The 25,508-nt window shown below is 41.5% G+C and overlaps 1 long non-coding RNA gene across 1 annotated transcript in view; it reads left to right on the top strand.

Moving 5' to 3' along the window:
- LOC148398400 (uncharacterized) overlaps positions 1 to 4,638 on the top strand; it is a 175,964-nt gene extending 171,326 nt beyond the window's left edge. Inside the window, exon 4 of the long non-coding RNA XR_015858641.1 lies at positions 4,544 to 4,638. This is a non-coding gene — a long non-coding RNA (uncharacterized LOC148398400). The remainder of the gene's footprint in view (positions 1 to 4,543) is intronic.
- The last annotated feature ends 20,870 nt before the right edge of the window (positions 4,639 to 25,508 follow it).

The raw sequence follows: 25,508 nt of genomic DNA, 5'->3' as shown, positions 1-25,508 counted from the left end.
CTCTTTTAAAAGAACAACAACAATTGTAAAGGAAAATAAAAGAACAACAAAAAATCAGCTATTATTACGGTCACTGGTGGATGTTGTCACATGAATGTGTCATACTCAGAGGCACCTCCTTTAACAGCATCATCTGTCTTTTATCTTGGAAGGACTGTCTCATAAAAACATCATAATACCTTTAGCTGACTACCAGACCATACTTACAGATCCTAATGAAAAGGTGGAAAAAGCAATCAAAGGGACTCCGGAAGTTCGATTCTTTTTCCTCTCTCTCTATTCTTTATGGAGATACAAAAAGCTGGGAGTTTTCTAGCAATGGGAGCTTTTAGCAGCCCAGAGCATAAAATCACAGTGGTGTGTTGACATCTATAGAATGCGTGTGCGTGTGTGCGTGTGTATGTGTATATGTGTATATGTGTGTGTGTGTGTGTGTGCATGTGTGTGTGCGTGTGTGGGTGTGTGGGTGTCTGTGTGTGCGTGCGTGCGTGTTTTTACTGCTGGTGCTACTACTACTTGCCTCTGTCTCCTTGCTTATCTGGCCTAATCAACAAAACAGCCTCAGCTGCCCCTTCGGATCCCCTGCCAGGGTCCCTATCATCCTCTGATCAAATATTAATGTGTGATACTGAGCTTGCTCACTAATCCAAAGCCAATTAATATTATCTGTCAATTATTTACAGATCCTGAGGTGCAAAGCCAGATCCCAGAGGATGACATCGGCCAGGTTCAGAATACATAATTGACTTCCTCTTTCTGTACCCGAACACCCTTCCCCCACGACACCCTGCCGTTATCCTTGCCTCCCTTCATCCTTTTTTTTCTTTCCCTTCCTTGCTTTCTGTCAGTCTCCCTGCTTTCTTTTTTGGTTTATGTGTCTTAATGCCTAAATGGCCGCCTTTTCATTGGTTCACCAAGAGAGGCACAGGATGCAGCCAATATTCTATATCAGACATTGCGTCTGACTCACTCATATGTTGTATTCACTGACATCAGAGAATTATTTTATTAGTTTTGATCATGCTCAACATGTTCGCATCCTCACACCAAATGATTTGGGTTGTTCAGTCAAGACAAAAAGTTTGCTTTTGTCACAGGTCAAAGTAAAGATCACAAAATAGGAGGAAAAAATGCAAATCTTTCTTACAAATATTTCTAAACTTTTGTTCATGGCAATGTGTATTTCAAAATTGCTGGATTAGTCAGCTTGTGGCATGCAAGAAACATTTCCAGATTTCATTATAATACATAAATTTTAGATTGGACCTTGTATGTTAGTGCATTGTGGCTGCAACCTGTGCCTCTGCTACCTTAACACTCTGTGCCTGGGGGATGATGGTGGAAGGGTGTGGTTCAGGAAAGGAGTGATGGTGGCAGGGTGGAGGCCAGACTTGCATCTGAGAGGGAATAATGACGGCCGCTCGAGTGAATCCCTTAAGCTACAAAGCATGCTCCTCTCCTGCTACAGCAGAAAGAAGAAAGGCTATGGAATAAAGGAGCGATGAAAGGAAAGGGAGTCCGTCTCACTGTGTTTGTGCCGCTTCTAAACTCCCACCACCTCCCATAATGCACTTTGACCCGCTAAGGCCTCTAATTGGCTAGCTCAATAAGCACTTCATTCTATTTATCTGACTCACATTTTTTTCTTAAAAACCTGGGTAGGACGATAGTTTTCTCATTAGCATGACTTCACAACTCATGTTTGTTGGAGCTGTTTAATCTGATATGTAAATATAGCGCTTGATTCAAAGTGATGGCTAATGAGTGCAAAAGTCTGTGTCTTTCCGTCTTTCCTGCAAGTAATTACAACAAAGCTTAGTTGGGCTTTTCTCTTACGGCAACTGTCTGCTCTGTCTTTTCTTTCTCAGTCTGACATCCTTTCACCTCTCAGTCTCTTATTCCCTGCCTTTTGTGTCACCTCTTTGATACCAGTGCAGCTCAGTTTTGATTTTTACAAGTTTCATCCTTTACATTTGGCTGCTACAGATTTTGTCAGAGCTGTTACTGTGAAGTACATTTATCATATTGGGAATGTGATGTTTGAAGTAAGCGTCTTTTTAAGAAGCTCATGATGGGTTAGTTTGGAAGACAAAAAAAGGTGTTCGCCTACAATGGAGGAATATTCAAATGACTGACCTCTGAAAAGAGAGCCCCAATGCATCGTGCAGTAAATAAAAAAGAAAGGTGTGTGTTCATGCGTTCGTTTCAATTCATGAATCATAAATTCTATGAGTCCTTATTACTGTAAAAAGAAAATGAATGTTTGCTTATGGCATATCCCATTGATAAAAATACATTTAGCCAACAATGAAATCAAAGCATGATATCAAAGAACTGGTTATCAAAAGAAAAAGCACTCAATGGTTTTTTCCTTGTAGCACTGCTACAAAGACTGCATTTAGCTTAAATCTATAGGCTGCAGTTCTGATTTCAAAGATGTTGCTACCACTCATTTAGAAACACTGATGTTTTCTACATACTAGATCAAAACACATCATAGTGAAAATACATTAACTTGGTATTATGCTTGTGGTTGTACTTGCGCTGTATAATAACAAGATGGGGGGCAGCTTATTGAGGGTCAGGACACAACATACATTGTAAAAACTTATACAGCAGTTTATATGAGGGTCAGACATTGCTGTAGCCTGCTGAAAAGTACTGCATAATTGTCAGCGACCCCTGTGCTTTACTTGCTGAGTAAACATTTCACAAGTTAGCACAAAAATATTTATTTAAAATGCAGCAGTGTCAGTCCCAGGCAGTGTCACAACCTTGATGACGCCAAGCTTAAGTGTTCATTTTTGCTGCAGCCTTATTGGCACATTTAGCCACATCAGGCCTGACTCCAATCTGAGGATGTACGAGTTCAAGTATTATTTTCTCTTTACTTTACCATAAGCCATAACCCAGTTGGTCACTTGGGAGCCAAAATCTAAATTTGGTGACTTCAACCCTGTTTCTAAGGGCGGTTTGGTCCCTGTGTCAACGATGTCAGAGTTTGGTCCGCATTTCCGGCAGTAAGTCGCATTCGGTCCCAGTGAGGGTTGGACTCCTCCAAGGCTGCCCTTTGTCACCAATTCTGTTCCTAACTTTTATGAACAGAATGTCTAGGTGCAGCCGAGGCCTTGAGGGTGTCCGGTTTGGGGACCTCAGCATTGCGTCTCTGCTTTTTGCAGACAATGTGGTGCTGTTGGCTTCTTCAAGCCGTGATCTCCAGCTCTCACTGGAGCGGTTTGCAGCCGAGTGTGAGGCGGTCAGGATGAGGGTCAGCACCTCCAAATCCGAATCCATGGTCCTCGGTCGGAAAAGGGTGGAATGCCCTCTCCGGATCGGGGATGAGATCCTGCCCCAAGTGGAGGAGTTCAAGTATCTTGGGGTCTTGTTCACCAGTGAGGGCAGGATGGAGCGCGAGATCGACAGGCGGATCGGTGCAGCGTCAGCAGTAATGCGGACTCTGTACCGGTCTGTCGTGGTGAAGAGAGAGCTGAGCCAAAAGGCAAAGTTCTCAATTTACTGGTCGATCTATGCTCCTACCCTCACCTATGGTCACGAGCTATGGGTCGTGACTGAAAGAACGAGATCAAGGATACAAGCGGCCAAAATGAGTTTTCTCTGCAGGGTGTCCGGGCTCTCCCTTAGAGATAAGGTGAGAAGCTTAGTGCTTAGCTTAGAGTAGAGCCACTTCTCCTCCACGTTGAGAGGAGCCAGATGAGGTGGCTCGGGCATCTCATCAGGATGCCTCCTGGATGCCTCCCTGGGGAGGTGTTCCGGGCATGTTCCACCAGTAGGAGACCCCGTGGATGACCCATAAAAAGCTGGAGAGACTATGTCTCTCAGCTGGCTTAGTAACGTCTTGGGATCCCCCGGGATGAGCTGGATGAAGTGGCTGGAGAGAAGGAAGTCTGGATGGATGGATGGATGGATGGATGGATGGATGGATGGATGGATGGATGGATGGATGGATGGATGGATGGATGGATGGATGGATGGATGGATGGATGGATGGATGGATGGATGGATGGATCAACCCTGTTTGAATCTCCAAACCATACTGACATTAGGGTGAAACAGTTATACCTAACTTGATACTTTTTGTGGACATTGATACATTTGTGGATTATGGATGTAACAACTGAAAGTGACATCACAGTTCCTGAGAGTTCAGGTAATGACGGTCACGGCTCACCTGTTTTGTGAGTTTGGTCATGTGATATTCCCAAGCAGAGCCCTCAGCCACTGTGATGTCATTTTCATTTGGCAGCAAGTTTCAAAATAACCACTCCCTGAGATGGATAACAATGGGTGGATTTTGATGCTTAATTCATATTCCACAAACACAATATTAATCAGAACACAGATTTTGCACTAATAGCGGCACATAGAAAATATTATTGTAAAGAACATTTTTGACTTGACTTCCCCTTTGACTGTCACTATGGTTTAAATCGACTAAGATTCAAGAGTTTTTTATTTGCCATGTTTGAGCGTGTCAAACAAGGAATTTGACTTCGGTAAATCACAGCCTCTGTTCAACATTTAGGTGACTAACAACAACACTCAGGACATGTGAAAAATGGCAGATATTCTCAAACATCCCCTGATCTTAAACTCCCAAGAGGGCAAGGAAAAACTCAAAACTCCAGCTAGGGGAAATGAGAAACCTTGAGAAGAGACCACAGATGGGAGGGTCCCTCTTGCAGGATGACCAGGCTGCAATGGATGCAGAGAGGACACATAGTACAAACAGTGTAGACAATTCAAAAAAGGTGTGGAGAGCAGGATGTTATTGCACAGTAATGACTCTGAGACTCTAAGAGTGGTGTGAGTTCATCAGAGTAACAGCCTGGGGGAAGAAGCTGTCTTTGTGTCTGCTGGTTTTAGCGTACAGAGCTCTAGAACGCCGTCCGGAGGGGAGGAGTTCAAACAGACTGCAACCTGGGTCAGAAGGGTCTGTAGAGATGTTACTTGCACGTTTCCTGGTCCTGGACAGGTACAAGTCTTGGATAGATGGGAGGTTGATTCCAATTATCTTTTCTGCAGTCCTGATTGTCCATTGCAGTCTGTGCTTGTCTTGTTTGGAGGCCGATCCAAACCAGACAGTGATGGAGGTGCAGAGGACAGACTGGATGATGGCAGTGTAGAAGGTCTTCAGCAGCTCCCGCGGCAGGTTGAACTTTTTGAGCTGCCTCAGGAAGTACAGCCTCTGCTGGGCCTTCTTCCGGACAGAGTCTATGTGGCCGGTCCGTTTCAGGTCCCAAGAGATTGTGGTTCCCAGGAACTTGAAGGTGTCTGTGGAGAGAATAGTATTATAGCGGATAGTGAGGGGTGAAAGTGGTGAAGGACCTTGCCTGAAGTCCACTGTCATCTCCACGGTCTTGAGTGGGTTCAATTCCAGGTGGTTTTGGCTGCACCAGTGGACCAGCCGCTCCACCGCCTGTCTGTACGCAGTCTCATCACCGTTCTGGATCAGTCCGATGAGAGTGGTGTCGTCTGCATACTTCAGGAGCTTCACAGGAGAGTCACCTGCGGAGAAATCGTTGGTGTAGAGAGAGAAGAATGAAATTCGTTATCAAAATTCTGGGTCACTTCATGGCATGTCTACCACATCCAGTCGAGTTTGTCTTGTGATCCTTTCCTGTTTTATTTTGAAATGGTCCTTCATTTTGGGCAACTTCCCCTTCCCCAATGCGTCTTCATTGTCTTCCCCACCCTGATTGTGTGTATATGACATGCGTCTCTCCTTTTCCTGTGCTAGTTCGTTTTGTCAATTCTGTAAGCCAAATCAAGTGTCAAGTAGGCCTTTGCTATTATGGATCTTAGTTTTGAATTTTTCTTTGGCACTTTGGATGTTTAGTTTTTGGTGACTGGCTCTCCTCATTCAAATGGTTTTGTGTTGAACGGTATTATTATTTGTACTTTGTCTTGACCGAGTGGTGCATTTGGGTTCAATCCTAGTTTACTTGTGACCATTAAATATGGGAATCAAATTCCAAAGTCTCCAGCCTTCAATTGAGTACCTGAAATTGAAATATGCAAAGTCAGACACGTTTGGGGGGTGTATTAAAAATTAAACTAAATCAATATTTTTTTTACATTTTTTTTTTTTTTTTGAGAGCCAGAGCATTTTGAAATCGAATAAATGCATGACACTGATTTTTAAGGCTACACTTTCAATGCATCTGATTGTGGAATACATATTGAGCTATGTGCAAATATTGTAGAGACATATAAGCCCATTGTATTGCTGTGTGTACTACGATATCTTTTGATCTTACCTGAATATTTTGCTGAATATTTTATTGGGAAGAATCCCAAAATCTCAGCAGCAATTATGCTCTTTAACCTGCGCCTTTGTTGTTTCATTGTTGTGCAGTTTAAGTATATGTGTATAATTTACTTAAGTTCATATAATAGCACCATTATTGAGTTGGAATTTGTATTCTTATTATATTTGCCTAGAGAAATGACAGTATAATAGCCCTGTGTGTTAAATTAAAGAGGGTAAAATACACATGAAAGTAGTAAAATAGTACATGAGCCAAAAAGTCTCATCTCTTTGATATTGCACATTCAACTTCTGTGCTCCACAATGTTGACTTAATATTCTCCTAATTAATTTGTCTGCAGTTGATGAAAGATAGCATTTGGAAGGAGAGAACACCTGGTAGCATATGCTGCAGGGACTGATTGCAAGGCAACAGAGCACCATCTGCAACTAACAGCCAGGACGATTCAGCAGATTGTGTATGTTTTCAAAAGATGACATACATGCATATGAACACACTTCCAAATACACACCATCTTCCAACTTAGAAGCATTAGGACTTCACATCCTTCAATTTTAGCAGAAGTGGGCATGCTGTACATGCTGAGGAAAATTAAGTGTAGTGCCCAAGGTTCAATACTAAATACTATGCGATGTGTGCAGAGGTAAATTAGCAGCAACATGGCACTTTTAACCTTCAACCTGGTATATGCCGCAAATATGTTGAATTATTGGCAAAAGCATTTCCATTTAAAAACAAAATTCAAATATGAAATCTTTATATATATTTAAGTATTAAATAGTATAACACGCATACTCTATATATATACAGTCAAACCTCTACGTACGAATTTAATTCAGTCCAGGACCTATTTCATATGTTGAAATCGTTGTATGTTGGGTCAGATATTCCCTAAAGAATACATTGTAATTCATTTAATTCGTTCCACCACTAAAAAAAATCAATAAAAACTCCTTAATAAATACTGCAGATAATTCCACATAGTAAAAAACAAATGCATTATATCAGCGAGATGTAAACAAATACATTACAAAGAAATAATAAATAAAAAGGGTTTATTGTCACTGTACCTTGGAGACACGTACTAGCGTTCTGTAACTTACTGTAACTTACTGTATGTAAACTTCAAACTTACATCGCTTTATTTTTTAAATTTCTATATTTTATATATTTTTTTCCTTTTTTTTAATCCAATTTACATAACGTTTACTTAAAACGAACTTGTGTTTTTAATTTTTTTTTACATTTTCTTTTTAACTTTAATCTTCACCCTCTTCACTTCCACTCAATTCAGGCTTTATTTTCTTTCCTTCACTTTTCTCCTCACCATCACTAGAGCGCTTTGCAGATTTTTTAAAGAAAGGTGTTCCATCTCTTCCAGGGTATGGCTGTGGCGTTTAGAGATGATGGTGGTCTCCTTGGATGGCTTGACCGCTTTGAGGGCTTCCCTCTGCTTAATGAGCTTCAAAATTGTTTTGCAAGATTACTCACGCACTCCGCACTCATGTTTTCTTACGATTTCTTGTTTTAATTGTTAATTTGTCTACGTTACCTTTTTTTCTGAGCGTGTCCAAAAGAGGTGTGCAAAATTATGGGCACAGTGAACATGTTTGGTGGTTTTGGTGTGCAGTGGTCAAGGTGGATTTGGATAAGGTTATGACCAAGTGGGAAGCGTTAATGAGGATCGCAATCAAATGACAAAGGATAAAGGTATATTCCCGGTAAGCCAAGTTTGATTTATTCTGTCAAACTTGGGGTCTAATAGCCTTTAGTCTAATAAATTAATAATGCCTCAAATAAAATATTCTGTATATGCAATTCTTAGAATTTATTTTACCTTGCTCCACATTGTTTCAAACTGCGTAAATTCATCATCAAGAGCCATTAAGTTTTTTGTCCGTTTCAAAATGAAAACGCAAAATGAAAATGTGTGAATATTTCTACTGGGTTAGCAGGGAATGTATCGTACAACTAGGTTGACGAGATAAGAAGACGCTAAGCCTTGTAATATTTTTTAGGTTACCTTGAAATTGCATTTCAAGTGGACCAGGATGCAAGTTGGCCAGTATCGGGGTGATATGATCGTCATCCTTGCGAGGAGCGTTTTGTACCAACTGGAGACTTTTAAAACTAGACATAGGAAGATTAGACAGCAATAAATTACAATAATCGAGGTGCGACGTAACAAACGCGCGTATTATGATTTCTGTGTCACTAGCAAAAAGAATGGGACAGTGATATTGCGAAGGTGAAAATACACACTTCTAGTAAAAAAAGGGTATCCATCCATCCATTTTCTGAACCGCTTAGTCCCCACGGGGGTCGCGGGCGTGCTGGAGCCTATCCCAGCCGTCATCGGGCAGTAGGCGGGGGACACCCTGAACCAGTTGCCAGCCAATCGCAGGGCACACAGAGACAGACAACCATCCGCACCCACACTCACACCTAGGGACAATTTGGAGTCTTCAATCGGCCTACCAAGCATGTTTTTGGAATGCGGGAGGAAACCGGAGTGCCCGGAGAAAACCCACGCGGGCCCGGGGAGAACATGCAAACTCCACACAGGGAGGGCCGGAGGTGGAATCGAACCCGCACCCTCCTAACTGTAAGGTGGACGTGCCACCCAGTGCGCCACCGAGCCGCCTGTAAAAAAAGGGTATATTCTAAAAATTCATGCCATACACGGTACCATTTTTCTCATTTAAAAAAAATCTGTTTTCTCAAATTCAGCATTTTTCAACCAAAAATTCCCCATTCACTCCCAATGCAGCATTTGCTTGTAATTCAAAACATGCAGCTCATTGAATTCACCTTGGAAGATTTTCAACGTTTTCGTTTTGAAAATTTCCATTTATCATAAATGCAAGATTTTTACCATTAAAATACACAAAAAAATCCCCATTCATTCTGATACCAAATCATTCCAGAAGATGCTGAATCATTCAATATGATCAGTTATCATTTTGTATTATTCAAGTTTATTTCACATGCTTCCACATTTCTCAATCAGCATTTGTAATTTCTCCTGAAATTGCAAATATCTAGTTTTACCCGTCATGCTGTAATAGCAAAGCTTTATGTGCCCATCTTTTTGTCATTCAAAAATAAATCATTTATCGTACCAAGCATCATTCCAGACATATCAACAGACAACTGTATTGATTACACTTGAGTGCTGAACATTCACGGTTAGATTTGTGTCAGCAAGATATTGAGCAATGAGACGGCGCGCGACTGGGGTCTTTTGCTGAATCCCACGATGTGTTACAGATCCTGTGAGAAGCGCCCCAGCAGCTGCCCTCCTTCATTCCTGTTTGTCAAGAGTTGTCGATAAGTCCCGCACTCGCTCCACAATAAAAGGGAGGGGAAGTAGCTGCTGAAATAGGATGCTTCCTGCCCTTTAACATGCCAGAGGCTTCGTTAAGGGAACCTGTGAAATCAGTTTAATAGACTGACATCACCCCTGGGCCTCTGTGACCTGGCTCTCTTGAGACCATTTTCCCCTTTTCTAGACTTTGTTTGCTCTTCAACCAACTTCCCTATGCACATTTTATCCCGTTATTGATTGTCCCCTCCGTTCCTCTCCCATTCTTCTTTGCTTTTCATTTTTCTTTTAATGTCATTCCACCACTGTCTTTATTCTTGCCCCTTACCTCTACTCCTTAATTGTTCCTTTTCTTTCTTTCTTGACTTTCTAATCATGTCTTAAATCTTTCTCTTTATGCATTTTGCCTCAGCAGCAACTTCTTTTGCAGTCAGTCCAACAGAGGAGAAAACTCAGTTTTCCTCCAGCTGACCTAGATGAGAAAAAAAAAAGGGATCAGGTTGGTCTGTGCATGAACTCACCTGACATTAGTGAATAAAATATAGCATGAGCCCTCTGTTATGAATGGCTACTGAAAAGGAGATCACTCCACCTCTGTTTTATTCTCTTTACCTCCTTCTTCAGACACTAATGCTGGAAATGTGACAGAAATGTGCCTACTGGCTGTTTGAACAATTCAGCACAGGTCAGCCTCTCTCAAAGCGATAGCAGCCTGACGCCTCCAATAATGCAGAGCGGGAATGTAGCCATAAAACAGCATTTCTTGATGTAAGGCTGCCCTGTAAGATTCTGGGGCCACATGTTTATATTCGTTAGCCTTCCAGGAATACTACAGAATGAGAGAGAAAATAATCACCCTAACTCGTTTATTTTTTATTTGATTTTATTTTGTTCATTTCAGCAAGTGCAACACATTTATTACAAATTCATTTCACATTTTGGTTTACATGACTTGTCAAAAAGGGAGTCGGGTTGAAGCCATTCTGCTTATCTAGTTCCGTCCGGATTACAACCAAGATTTTACTGCCAGACACACAATCTACATTACTACAGTACTAATTACGATACTACCATAATCATGAGAAGAAAGAAACAAAAGAAAAATGAAATTTGACCAGGATAACATGATTTGAATACAGTAATAACAAATAAAGTGGAAGTTTGAATATGAATTGAATATAGCATAAAACTGTAAATTTGCATAACAATTGATATCAATTTGTTTTAAATACAGCCAAGTTGATTTAGTTATAATACATTTTAACAGTTTGATTTGAATACAACAGTGACAGTTTGATACATTTCGAGAACATTTGATGAACATGCTTTGGTCAAGTGTCTTTGATTTTTGTTTGCAGACTTTGAGAAACATGAACATGAAAAATGAACTGTATCTGCAGTTATTTTCCAGAAGACCTGCACCGTATGCTGGTTGGTTCTGTTGAATGTGTTATATGATTATTTATGTGATGTGAAAATTTTGTCTTGCGGATATGGTAAGAGGAATGCATTTAAGTGACGCATCTGAGCATTGAGGGTCCTGACACTGTTTGGATGGTTATGGCTGCCCATGGCTGTGGGCAGGCCTTGGGGGTTGAAGGCTTTCTCCTGGTGGGGATAAAAGCAGGAGGCATCTGGCTCCAGCAGAGCTCCAAAAACTCAAAGTAGCCGAAGATCCCCCTCTCTTAGTTTAGCCAAACAAGCTGGACTAATCCCAACTATCAGGGGATGCACTGTCAAAACAAGCAGCAGGGCCCTAAGGCAAGCCGATCCACTGAGCAGTGAAGGGCCGCGCAGAGAGGAAAGAAGGCCCTTCCATTAGCATAATGCCTTTCGGTAGTGAGCCGGTTTGCTGGCCTGACAGTCTGAGCACAGGGCACGCCGTCTAAGAGAAGGTTTGAGCTCAGAGACGGGGCAGAGGGGGCAGCAATGGAGATGTGGGAGATCTCTGGCTTAAATCGGCCAGGGTCAAAACCCAGGCTGGCAGCGCCTCTTTCTCGATCTCAGTTTCAGTGATCTCTGCTTATTTTTAGCAGCCTTTATCCTCCAAAAGCAGGTTGAGTCCTCCTCTCTCTGAATATGTAGTCTTATGCCCTAGGCTTGCTACCGCTCATCCTATTCAACAACTACATCACCACAGAGCTATTCTCAAACCTCTCTGCTGTCGATGCTTGAAAGTGTCTGTACATTTTTCAAAACAACACAAAACATACCATAAATCTCATGTTCCTCATATGAAATATTGATTCCCTGCACCCATCCTACATAACTCTCTTTTGATATCCAGATAAGTCACTTTTTTTTTCTATGATGTCCAAGGAGTAAATTCTACATTAACAAAGTGATACCACACTCAGTCTTCTTTTGTCACCATCCGGTGTCATTTAGTTATGTGTATGTAGAACGTCCAAATGAAACAAATGAGGTTGCTGTTTATGTTATTACCTCTAATGGCTACATAATGGGGTTAGCTAAGGCCGTGCAATAATGACTATCAATATGAGCCGGCCTTTTATTAAAGCATTGCATCATCCCTGACAACTCAGAAAGTGTGTTGAAGGCAGCGGGGGGTGCGGTGCCTTGCTACTGCACTTGAGCAGCAGGTATTAAATTTATTATTGTTTCAAATACTTCCAATTGGGTCAAGATTGTAATCCATTCCAATTTTGTTTTTGAATGTATCATTTAATGATCACCCCTTTCACTTGCTCATGTTGATAACTCCTTGCTGTTGGAGACTGCAACTCCAAGGTACTGTTAAAAATAGGAAACCCTGTCGTCTGCATCATGTCCAGCTGGTCCTGCTGGGATTGTAGTTGGACTGGATCCAGTTGATTATCATTTCAGCTCACTGTCACTCATAGTGAGGCAGGTTCTCGGGCCCAATTATCTTTGAAAACACAACCACAGAGGCTGGATGTGATCAATGGGGCCGATGCCAGCGTCAATATGCTCCGAGTCAAGCCTATTGATCAGTGGATGTGTATAGACAGATGTTGTGAGCTGTATAATGTCAGCGGGCTGGTGGATGTGAGGCTGATAGGAAGACTGGAGAGAAAGTGCAGCGAAAGGGGTGGAATTAGAAGGCAGTTGAAGGGGGGTGGGTAATCCAATGGCGAGAGCGCCAGGAGTCTCAGGTGTGCATCGTCAAGAGAAAGAGGTGTCTGTTTGCTGGGTCTCTGAGCCCCCTGGGAGGGGATCAGGACCTGCCCTGACTCCCAGGCTCCCAGCTCACGACAGCAGGGTGACGAGGCGCCCCAGCGCCCCCCTCCCCCCCAACTGCTACTGCAATTAAAAGTCTGGCTCAGTCGCTGGCTAAAGCACAATAAAATACAAAGCAAAACAACCCTCTCACCTTACGCTCTGGGACGCAGACACACACAGACATGCAAGCACACGCACACACATACGCACATAAGCTCTGCTGTCTCTCTTTTTGCTCTATTGTGTAAGAGAGTTTAATTTGGTCCAAATCAACTTCTGATTTGTATCTTCAATGCTACTTTAACCTTCTCACTGAATATTGCCAGCAGCTACTGTAAATATCACTGTATGTATTTCTCAGTAAACAGTTTCAGACGCAATATTTTCTATAACAATATTGCCATCATTGTGGGTGACAGAGATTTGACAATGTGTGCACTCAATATATATTTTTTGTACAAATTAAACATGTTGCATTTGTTAAAAAAAAAAAACACTAACACGTGACATACGTAGAAGCCCACTACAGTCACCACCATCACAATTCAGAAAGTGTTCTTATTTATGCCATGGACAAATGTAGAATAAGCTACCTTATCAAAAGAGGCTCTATATCATGAGATCTAGGAGCTAATGAGTGCCTATTTTTAATGGTTGTTTTCATGCCTGTAAAATAGGGAGAGCCCTGTCCACAAAATCACAGCAAGGCCAAAACACAATTCAACTGAGTTGTATTTATACCATGTTTATCCTACAGTGAAAAAAAATACAGTGTACTGGATCTGTGGCTTTATCAGGACTGGCATAAGACAAAAAAAACAGGCTTCTTTTTTTAGCCCACCCCCAACCCTAGACATGTTCTACTAGTATGAATGGGTGTTTTTTGGGGGGGCAAGACACATGGAATAGATAAATACAAAATTAATAAAACGTTGCACATTTTCACCTTGGCATAGGTATGCAAAGCATTAAAGGGGCTCCAAACATTTTCAATTACTAATAAAGGTGTACAATAAATAAATAAATAAATAAATGAATAAATAAATAAATAAATAAATAAATAAATAAATAAATAAATAAATAAATAAATAAATAAATAAATAAATAAATAAATAAATAAATAAATAAATAGGTCAAAATGTTGGAAGGGGATAGGGTAATATGATTAAATGTGAAAATGATTTACTTGTACAAGCAACCTTTTTTATAATTTCCATTTTCTTATCTATACTTATGGAAGTTTGTTCAGGATTGTGGGGTAGCAAGTTAAATAAACACAAAAATAACATAAGCAAGAAGCTTGGGTAGAGCAGGGGTGTCAAACTCATTTTTGTCGTGTGCCGCATTGTAGTCATAGTTTCCCGTGGAGGGCCATTCTCATTGTCGACACCTTATACTACTTAGTGTATAGGCGACACGGCAAACTGATGAATAACTAGTTTTGAAATCAGAGACTAGTCAAAATGACAATTTCTAGCAATATTTCTGTTTTGAAAAAGTGAAGACAATTTATAATTTTAGTAATGATACAAAGTCGATGCAAAATTTGTCTTCGCGGGCCACATTATATGATGTGACGGGCCGCAAATGGCCTCCAAGCCTTGAGTTTGACACCTATGGGTTAGAGTGACTCTAGTCAACATGAATATATATTTATTGTGAAATGTGTTTGGAATGGACGTGTGCAATTGGTATCTGGCTTGTCTTGATGTTTCTCATTTATAATTCATAAAGCTGTAACTCACACAATTGCTTAATTGTCGCCCCCTTGACATTGCTATTTGTAGTACGCTTTATTTGAGAGATTTTTTTTCACCAAAATACTGAAGAATTATGTAGCTGTTTAATCAAACATGACAACTAAGCAACAATATATCATGGTAATGTGTCTGTGTAGAATTTGATTGCTAAGTTGTGTGGATATGACGATAATTGCATGTTTTCACCATACAGATGGCACAAGGATATCTTTGTAATGAAATTATGATTGTGTGAATATAACAAGAAGGATTTTTTTGCATTAAATGATATTCTATGATTATCAGTTTTTGTCTGTAAAAAAACACTTAAAAAATAAAAATAAATAAATAAATAAATAAATAAATAAATAAATAAATAAATAAATAAATAAATAAATAAATAAATAAACAATTTGAAGCTCCTCTTGCAGCGTGAAGCTTACCTCCAACTGCACCCCACCCGAAGGAAAATATGTTTCTTATTCAGCCACCAGGTTCTTCGAGCTATATTGTCTTGAAGATGATGAAGAATTATTGCGCTCAGATTTCTTCATGATATATGGACTCCTTAAAGTAAAGGGTTGGTTGTTTCACTGGAGTAACCTTTCTGTAGATCCCTTTTTAGTGTCACAACACTAATGACCTATTTCAAACAAAAGTTTGGAATATAAGATACTCACTATAAGTGTGATATAACGACAGCAAAAAAACATGTAAAACCATAATGAGATGAATTACGCAACTTCAAAGGACATAAAGTGCCCCTTTTTCAGAATTTGAAACTATTCATGTGTCATAATTAAGCGTTCCTGACATTAGTCCATCAAACTACAGTACAATAAGGAAAAAGAACTACAGCACACTAAATACTCTGGTTGAATCACACAGTTTGGGTTTCTATTTCTTATAATGCAGAGCATTTGTTAACATGATGACTGGAGGCTGAGCTCAGTCATGCAGCAAAACAAGCAGGTACTCAGCATTGCAGATTTAGCAACAGTGTTGATATGTTTAGCAACGTTTACATCCTTTCTAGCCACTCTTGAAAAGATGTTATTTGAGACTTCTGGAGACTTCTGGAGGCCTTGAGACGAGAGCAGGAAGAAAAACTGCAAAAGAATAGCACCTGTGCCAAGCTGTCACGCTCTAATTGCATAAAATAGTAAAAATTCCGGATTATTTTTGTTTCAAATCAACAACTAATCTTCTAATCAAGGAAGTTAAACATATCCATCCATCCACCCATCCATCCATCCATTTTTGGAGTGGTCAATCAGCCTACAATACATGCTTTTGGAATGTGTGAGGAAACCAAAGTACCTGGAGGAAACCCACACAGGCACGGGGAGAACATGCAAATCCATAGAAGAATGCCGGAAACAGAATCGAACCTTGCACCTCTGAACTGCCACCAAGTTAAACATAGTGATTAGTTAAAGAATCAAATCCTTAACTTCTGTGTCCTACTCAATTTGTTCTACTCTCATTATGTGTTCCATGACACCTACATTGAATTTTAAAAGAGTTTTCTTTACATTTATGTACGATCCCACTGGAGAAGGAGAACCCCAAAGGCTTAAGTTGAAGAAAATGCAGACAAAGGAGGCGAATGTGAACGTGTATGACAGGTGGGTCGGCATAGATGCGTGTCATAGACGAAAGCAGAGGAAGTCCACAGACGAGAATGCTCACGCTAACACTTTAAGGAGCGAAAAATGATAAATTAATCACACATTTCCCTCCCTTGTTTGAGGCATGCTACTTTTCCTAAAATTGAACAGGAAGGTGGAAAGCTGCTTGTTTTAGTGATTTGAGTGAATTAGTTAACAGTCTATATAACTTGTGAGACAGCAGTTGCTGGTGCAATCTTGTTCATATCCCAATATTCATTATGGTCCTTCTTTTCATTAACTTGAGTCAGAATGGTTTGTTATATCATCTCATCAACCCAGACTCATTTCATTCAGCAAAAAGCTCAGTAACTCATTGGCTGTATGCCACATACTTCCGTTTTATGGATTCAGCTAGCTACATTTAATTGTGTCCATCTGTTACCAAGAAACATTCTTCACAAAATAATTCCAAAACTTCCATCCATTCATTCTTTGTATCTCTTCTACTCACTGGGGTCATAGGTGTGGTAGACACTATCCCAGTCGGTTTGGAGTGAGAGGTCACCCTGAACTGGTTGACAGCCTGTCACAGTATCAAGACAAAGGCCTCCTGAAATTCTTGTTGCTTTTCATGAGTAAAATCATTCAAGCAAATTCTCGAAGTCTCGAAGGACAAAGACTACATACAAGTGGAATGGTAATCTTAACGCTGAATATACGCTTGCATGTTTGCGTCTAACTCGTCTAAGTTTGCCCACACCTCTATCAACCCCACTAAAAAAGTCAACCTGAGCCACAACTTAGACTTGCTTTTAGCTGGTCTAATGATTTGTCTATATCCAGTTGTCAGGCATAGGGCATGTAAACAAAAAACACACGGAGACACACTAGTTATGCTGAAAAGTCTTCCAAACACTGAAGGATGCTTACACAAGAACTTAAATTGATGTGGCAGTTTTTTCAATCTTTCCTTGGGTTTCAGGTTCTCGACTTGCTGTCTCAGCTAGTTAATTTTCTCCCTGAGAAGTTTTTCTGGTGCCAGATTGCCAAAAATCAATGATAACGGTTTGACTGGACATGTCTTGACTAAATTCTGTCTCTTCCTTGGAAGACGGTCTTGGTCTTCTCTGCCAAACACCCAACATCTGATGAAGAATATGTTTTCTTTTGAAAATGCTGACTTCAAACCTTGTTTTAGACTAAAGAGTTCTCCTGTAAATGGTGGTAATCCATTGACAATAAATCTTGACATCCATAAGAAATATAAACATTATACTTACTATAAGCCTGACACAAAGGCACACAAAAATGCTCAGTAGTAGTGCTTGAACTTCAATATCCTTCTGGAGCATGGAACATCATGTTTTGAATAATCAAACAATTGCTGAAGAGTTGATGACAACCGGAAACAGTTGACCTGGCTGTGATTTTATGTGGAAGATAAGCATTGACATTTAGTCAGTTGTCATGGAAAACACAGATGATTGATAAAAAGGGAAAGGTTACTTTTCTATGTACTTCATTGTAGGAGGACAGGTGGTACTCTCTTTCAGCCCCAGGAAATGCAGCTTAATGTTAGCCAAGGCTGCTTTCACGGCCCCAGGCTACTGGAGGGACAGAAAGGGAGCAGGCGGCAGGTATTTGCCGCCATGGGGTAGATTGAGCACTTGTGTTAAGCTCTCGATTTGGTCCATACACACAAACACACGCGCGTGCGCGCGCACACACACACACACACACACACACACACACACATACACACACACACACACACACACGCATATGCACTCACAACTACCGCTCCCACCATAAACCATCATTTGATCAAACCAGACAACCTCCATAAGCACATCACACGGAGAGTTTTAAGATAACATTAGATTAAGATGAAAGTTTGGTTAGCAAGCTTGACAGCAACTTGGCAGGTTGCCAGTGCAGGTAGCTAAAAATACGAATGTGTTGAAGTTACATATGGTAGCTGTGAATGTGGGTGTGAATCTGTTTTTTTTTTGTTTTTGTTTTTGCTTCATGTGCCCCTGCGAACGACTGGTAACCAGCCCTGGGGTGTACCCTGCTTTAAAATCTGCATATAAGCCTCAGCTCACACCAAATTCGAATGAGAATAAGCGATATAAAAAAAGATGGAGATACACACAATATACAATATGTTCTGTTTTCACACTGCTTGCTCTTGAACCTTAAGTAATCTCAATATTTATAAGTTCTGAAATCATCAATTTTCAGCCATTATACTGTGCTTCTTCACTTCTTGTTTTCTCATCTTTATAGCTTGCAAACATTCAATTGCAATATTTAAAGCTCTTCATTATGCACTGGAGCATCAACCTTTTTCAAACTACAAGCACATTAATGAACTACATTCTGGTGGTGTTATGCACTTCATAGCATAACCTTTTTGTGATTACTTTCACATTTATTTCTTTTCTGCCTTCCTTTATTCACACCCGGCCGATTCTCTCAGGTGTCCATGTAGGCTGCCAGCTGATTATCTGGGTGGGGACCAGGGAGGTTTCCCTGAATGTTGTCTATTCTATTATCAATGTAATTTCATTCTAAAGATTAAAGTAAAGTAAGCTTCAAAATTGATTAACGTCGAGAAGATAAGCTTCTGAGTGTGTTTTCTTCTGGCGTATGGATGTATGTGAAATGTGTTTCTATGAGTAAGTGGCTTGTCCCTGCTTCCTGGATGCTATTGTTCGGGCTTTGTGTGGCAGGGACAATTTAGTACATAAGTGGACTGAGTTTAGCCTTGCCACTTTACACTCACACTGCCCGTGCAGTCTGTAACTCAGTGAATGGACTCTTTGCTTTCCCTTTCATTGGAGAAGTACAGCAGTCATGCAAGATTATACGTGTGTGTGTGTGTGTGTGTGTGTGCGTGCGTGCGTGCGTGCGTGCGTGCGTGCGTGCGTGCGTGCGTGAGTGCGTGAGTGAGTGCGTGCGCGTGTGTGTGTGTGCGTGTGTATGTGTTTGTCTACCATTGTCATCACTGTTTTGTGTGTGGATTGATTTTTGTTCTAATTTCCATAGTGTATTGTAAATGCACCCGCGTGTGTTTGTGTGTGTGTGTGTGTGTGTGTGTGTGTGTGTGTGTGCGTGTGTGCGTCCTGTATGTGTTGTCTTTGTTGTGTGCGTCTAATCCCCAGGTCCCCAGGGCTCCAGAGGAACAGCTGAAGCAGGGGCAGTGGTGGCTTGTCATCCTGGGGCTCCCGCTGTTTCCCTCCCTTTCGCTGCTCCCCATATGGTCCTACAGCACTGGATCCCCAGGGGCCTGTTAACGCCGCACCACCCAGGCCCAGGCCCTGCCACCAGGTCTCTCTCACCTCCTGTCTCACCCCTGCTCCGGGACTCATCGTCACCCCAATGTCCCCTCTATCCTGTGCCCCCACACCCCACCCGCTTTTGATTGTGTGCATTATACCCCAGTATGAACCATGATTTTCTCAGTTTTTTGTCATGGTTTGTTAACCAGACATTATGCTATTCCAATTCTTCTCATTTTACCTTTCCATTTATATTTTTGATCCATTTCATTTGTGCCCCTTTTCACCAGGTCAGGGACTTCAATGAGGAATTTACATTGTAAATTTTCTTCCGACCAGTAATATTTCTTACTTAAAGAAACTGAGCATGTCACCTAAACAGTAGCATGACATATTTTCAGTGTTTGACCACAGCATGTTCAGTGGCCCTCAGTGATGCCAAAGCTCGCTGTCTCTTTAAAGAGTGATTTAAACCCTGCAGGCCCTCAGCAGACCTTGATGCTAGAAAGTACTTCAGTTTATCTTCACCAACCGAGCCCCAAGCGTCTCTAAATCAGCTGTCAGTACCTCTCGGGGATTAGTAGGGATTTATAAGTGAACAGGGAGCGCTGTTTCACACAAGTTATCAAACAGATCATAAAACACCATCGTTGGGATTTGACTGTTTGGTTACACATGTTGGAGCTGCGCCTTGTGGTAATGCTGTTGGCTTTGCTGAACAGTTGCACTAGAGAGACTATGTGTGATCTGTTCTTTTTTGTCTTTTGTAAATATTTGGCTGCATCTATGTCACCCCACAGAAATGGATGACTAATAGAACTCAAGTAAAACAAATAACATGACATAGCAAATGTTTTGAGAATTAATGCATCCCACAAACAATTATTACATCACATATCTGAATAAAGATGTGCATGTTTTACCAATTAAAGTTTCCTTTCTCGTAGTTTCATTTTAAATGATAAAAAATACATATTGAATTTATCTCGAGCGACACATTGTATCTAAGCGCCCTCTATTGATAATAAAGGGGAACACGCTCCAGATGCATCAACACACTGAAACAGGGGTAGGGAACGCTTGACATTCGAGAGCCACCTGCCTGTTTACCATGTCTCCCTGCTGCAACACACTTGATTCAAATGGTCAGCTCATCAGCGAGCTTTGTAGGAACCTGAAACAATCCTGACCATTTGAATAGTAGCAGGGAGAGCTGAAAAACAGGCTGGATATGGCTCACGTATGATCAGGATTCATGACCCATACTCTGGAGTGACAGACTTATCAGACCTAATACAATATGTAGTATATGTTCATGTGACATAGAATTTTATGACTAGTTAGAGATACATACAAATTACTTGTGTCACTGTAATTCAAAAGATTATAATGCAATAATTTAGAGGTGTACTGCATAATTTGTAAAATTGATAGAAATCAGGTGAAGAATCCCACTTCCATATTGCACTTATAAAGTATGGTGTATTGTAATTTCTCAATTTCCTGCTTGGATTCACAGATAGATACAGTATATGAAACAAAAATGCGTGCAATAATTTTATGTGGAAATATAATAAATAAAATAAATAATATCTCATGAAGAGTGTCATTAAAGTTCCGCGGCTGGTATCACGATAGATCAATTTCAAATCAAAACTACAAATTATTATTATTTTTTCCGTCAAAGTAATTCTTCTGTCTTTGAACAGGCTTTTTCAACCTCCTCTGCTCAATGCACTCCTGAAAGGGGGAGAATCTATCGGAAATCCTCACAGCTCCTTCGTCCCAGCTATCTTTATATCATTCACGTCTTCAAACCAAGTCCGTTTGATGACCCCCTTGAGCTAGGGTGTGGGGGGCGGGGGAAGGGGGTCACACGGAGTCAGGTCAGGTAAAAAATAATGTTCCTCCAGCACAGCAATATGTTTCTTGCCAGGAACTGTATGATGCTCAGAGCAGTGTAAGCAGCTAGGTTGTCAAGATGAAGCCGCCACGAGCTGTCCTGCCACAATTCTTGCCTCTTCTCACACATGGAATGAAGCAAACGCCAGAAGATCTCTTTGTGGACATGACTGTCTAGCCCAGTGTTTCCCAAACTTTTTTCATTCACGGCACACCTTGTCATTGGAAAAAATCTCGAGGCACACCACCAATAAGTATTACACCAGGTTCTATATTAAAATCAGTTATATTACAACAAAAGATGTGAAGTCCTATTCCTATATATCTATGAAGAGTCGAATAATTGAATAAAAATAAATACTAAATATTCTTTAAATTGTATTTCTTTTTTTTAATAAAAGTGACAGTTTTCTTAAAAGCGTTTAGAAAGTGTAAGGAATAAACTATTGAAAGTGAATGTGATTAAAATCCAAAAGAATCAACACAACTTTGTTTACTGATCTAGACTAGCTCTATGAATATTGCGACAATAAGAACAAAGTCACTTTTAAAGATGCTCTGCTGTTCTGACAGCAGCTGAGTGGTTATCACAGTCGAGGTGTCTCGACTTGACTGTGTATTTTATGTTGGTGAAAAATGACCAATCCAGGTTCTGTGGTTGAACTGCATGGTCTGATTTTCATCGGACCACAAGCGAACCACAGCTGTCCAAGTTGGGCCTTGACTTTGACACCTGTGATATAAAGCAACCCTCTAGCGCGCTCAACATTGGCACTTATGTAATAGGTTTATATGGAAAAATGATGTCAGCACTAAAATTTACTTCACTTAAGGAATCTACAGTGATTTAAGAGCTTTTTGCGGGTGAAATTTATGACAAACTGGCCCACCTACTCTTGGCGCTCAACTTTCTGTTTTTATTTTTCTATCTCACGTCACAGTTGGGCGACAAGTATTATCATGCGTCTTAACAGCCAGACACGGAGCTCTTTTTAGTGGACACCCGCCGTGAAGACAGCCAAAAAGCTCCATGCTGGCCCTCGACCGCGTTCGCCATCTATCGCCGGTGAGGCAGCAGGTAGCACCTGATTCGCTGAACCACCTAGCCAGTCCATGCATGATACCCAGGTTGAGGATGAAGGGCAGACCCGCAAAAGTGCCCATTTCTGGTATTTACAATGATTTTGAATGGACATATTATGATCGGTCTCTCGCGTGACTCCCACAGAGACATGGGAATAGAGGGTGCATGGCCATATGACTCATCAAAACTGTGCATTCATTATTTCATTATTTCTCCTAAATGAATGTTTGAAATAGAAAATGGAAATATTTTTTTTTCCTGCTCAAAATTGCACGTGCAACTAGCGTGAAATCATTTATCGCTCTGTTCAATTTATCAGTCATTACCAATAAAATGGCTGTTACGACTGACTCAGCGCTTACTTTGTCGTCGTAGGATTTTAAAGAATAGTTTTTAAAAAATGTTAACATCGTATTTTGCAGATGTGCAGCTTGCTCCAGGCTTTCCGCTAGGGGCGCTAGAGTAGATTATCTTAGTAGATTCAGAGTGCGTGCTAACAATTGGGTAATGACTGTAACGTATTTTTGAAATGATGTAATATAATAAATTAGAAACGTGGTCCTCAATTAAACGGCATTGTGTTCCATTGAGATTGTGCCAGTTTCTTGTTAACAACTGGTTTTGATGCTGATGTATTTCAAGGCTACAAATATGTGTTAACTGAAAGGGTTGTCAAGTCACGAACAAGAAGTGGCTGGGATTTTTCAACACTGAAAACACATTCACTAATAAACAACAGAATAAATGTCAGAATCAGCTTTATTGGCCAAGTTTGTGCATGACAAACAAGGAATTTGACTCCGGTTGATCTCAGCCTCTACAACATTTAAGTGACTAACAACATTCAGGTGACTAACAACATTTAAGTGGCAAGAGCAGGATGTTATTGCCCGGTGATGTCTCTGAGACTCTATGAGTGGTGTGAGTTCATCAGAGTGACAGCCTGGGGGAAGAAGCTGCGTCTGTGTCTGCTGGTTTTGGCGTGCAGTGCTCTGTAACGCTGTCCGGAAGGGAGTAGTTCGAACAGACCGTGACCTGGGTGAGAAGGGTCTGTTACTTGTACGTTTCCTGGACAGGTACAAGTCTTGGATAGATGGGAGGTTGGTCCCGATTATCTTTTCCGCAGTCCTGATTGTCCATTGCAGTCTGTTCTTTGGTGGCCAATCCAAACCAGACAGTGATGGAGGTGCAGAGGATAGACTGGATGATGGCAGTGTAGAAGGTCTTCAGCAGCTCCTGTGGCATGTTGAACTTCCTCAGCTGTCTCAGAAAGTACAACCTCTGCTGGGCCTTCTTCCGGACAGATTCTATGTGGCCGGTCCATTTCAGGTCCCGTAAGATTGTGGATCCCAGGAACTTGAAGGTGTCTGTGGTAGGAATAGCATTACTGAGGATGGTGAGGGGTGGAAGTGGCAAAGGGTCTCTCCTGAAGTCCACTGTCATCTCCACGGTCTTGAGCGGGTTCAGCTCCTGGTGGTTTTGGCTGCACCAGTGGACCAGCCGCTCCACCTCCTGTCTGTATGCAGTCACGTCACGTCTCAGTCACATTGTTTACCTCTGCAGTATGTGTGCCATATTGTAAGAAGTGAAATCCCGTTGTTTATTGTAAAGGGAAGAAAATTGTGAATCTCGACGTGGGTTTGACCATTGACATTGTCCAAATTTTCAAAGTCAAAGTCAAAGTCAAAGTCTCCTTTATTGTCAATTCCTCCGCATGTCAAGACACACAAAGAGATCGAAATTACGTTTCTCACTATCCCAGGGTGACAAGACAGAGTTTACAACGCACATACAAGTAAACAACACAGGAAAAATAAAACAAGAAGATGAACATATAAGAGTGATAGCACGCTAGCCGCTCCCAATGCACAGCAGAGTCCGGAAAGATGACAGTCAACCAGGTCACTGTGAACACGAGCACACAGCAGGCACGCACTGTCCGGTTTGTGGATCCTATCAGGCGAACGCAACCCATTGTGTCGTCCCGCGAACGAACGTACGCCAGGAGAATGGAAGGCACGGCTGGGCGAGCTGGGTTGGCCGCAAGCCCGGCCCGACGTCTTCGCGCTGGCCCCTCTTCCGCTGCCCCGCAGACCTGCTGCCGACGCATCCCAACAATGCTCCAGGACGGAGCAGTCCGAGCTCACGACGCAGTCCAACCGGGGGAGGAAGAGCAGGCCAGTCCGGCGTCGCTCCATGACGAAGCAGTCCGAGCGCCCTTAATCTCTCCGCACCAAAGTCCAGAACGCCATAAAACCCACTTCCGCCGATGTTGAGCAGAACATGCCCGCCGCACTAGTAGCACGACGTATCACACGAGACGAACACACACAAAACTCCTGGACAAACACTCAGTAAACACTCACAAAACACCGAACGGGACAGAGAGTGGCCGCTGCGTGTGCACGCGCCGCCATCTTGAATATATTTATAATAATATAATCTAAGAAAGAAGAATATTGCTTGTACAACATGTAGTTGTTTGTTTTTTTGGGGGGTCTATATGTCAGGATGTGTGCTAGTCCATTGCCTTGAATTGAATTAGCATTACGTATGAACTGTGTCATCATGGCTATCTAATACTTTTGAAGCTTTATAAATTTGAATTGAGAGTCACACAAGGCTTAACTGCTGACAATTTCTGGGCAGTGTGAGCTGTACTCAGAGAGGCCCAGGAAATTTTCAGCTCTTTGAGATACTCAATCGCTTTGACTTACGTGTTGTGTCTTGGAGTGCAATATCCTCTGCTGCTCTCATGCTGTCATCAGCTGCCTCTCTCCTCTCCTCTCATTCTGTGTTTGTACTTCCATCCACTACAGCAAAACCCGTCTGCTCCACCCCCCTCCACCAGTGCACAGAAGCCTAGTGGAGCCTGCAGCTGGCTAAGGCCTCCCCTCCTCTGGGTCACTCACTCTGCAGGAGGGTGGGGATCTGGATCCAGCTTAAAGAAAAGCAGGCAGATCAAGGACAACAATATGATTCTTCATGAGTACAAAAGTAAGCCCTCACCAACCATTTTTACCTCGTTACCTGGTCTCATCCCATCAATATTTCTTTCCTCTCTCGC

The sequence above is a fragment of the Syngnathus floridae genome, chromosome 5 (genome assembly GCF_059516105.1).
Source record: "Syngnathus floridae isolate MCC-2025c chromosome 5, RoL_Sflo_1.0, whole genome shotgun sequence".
NCBI classification, from domain to species: Eukaryota; Metazoa; Chordata; class Actinopteri; order Syngnathiformes; family Syngnathidae; genus Syngnathus; species Syngnathus floridae.
Note: the sequence above shows the minus strand (reverse complement) of the source record. Positions and strands in the feature narration are given on the sequence as shown.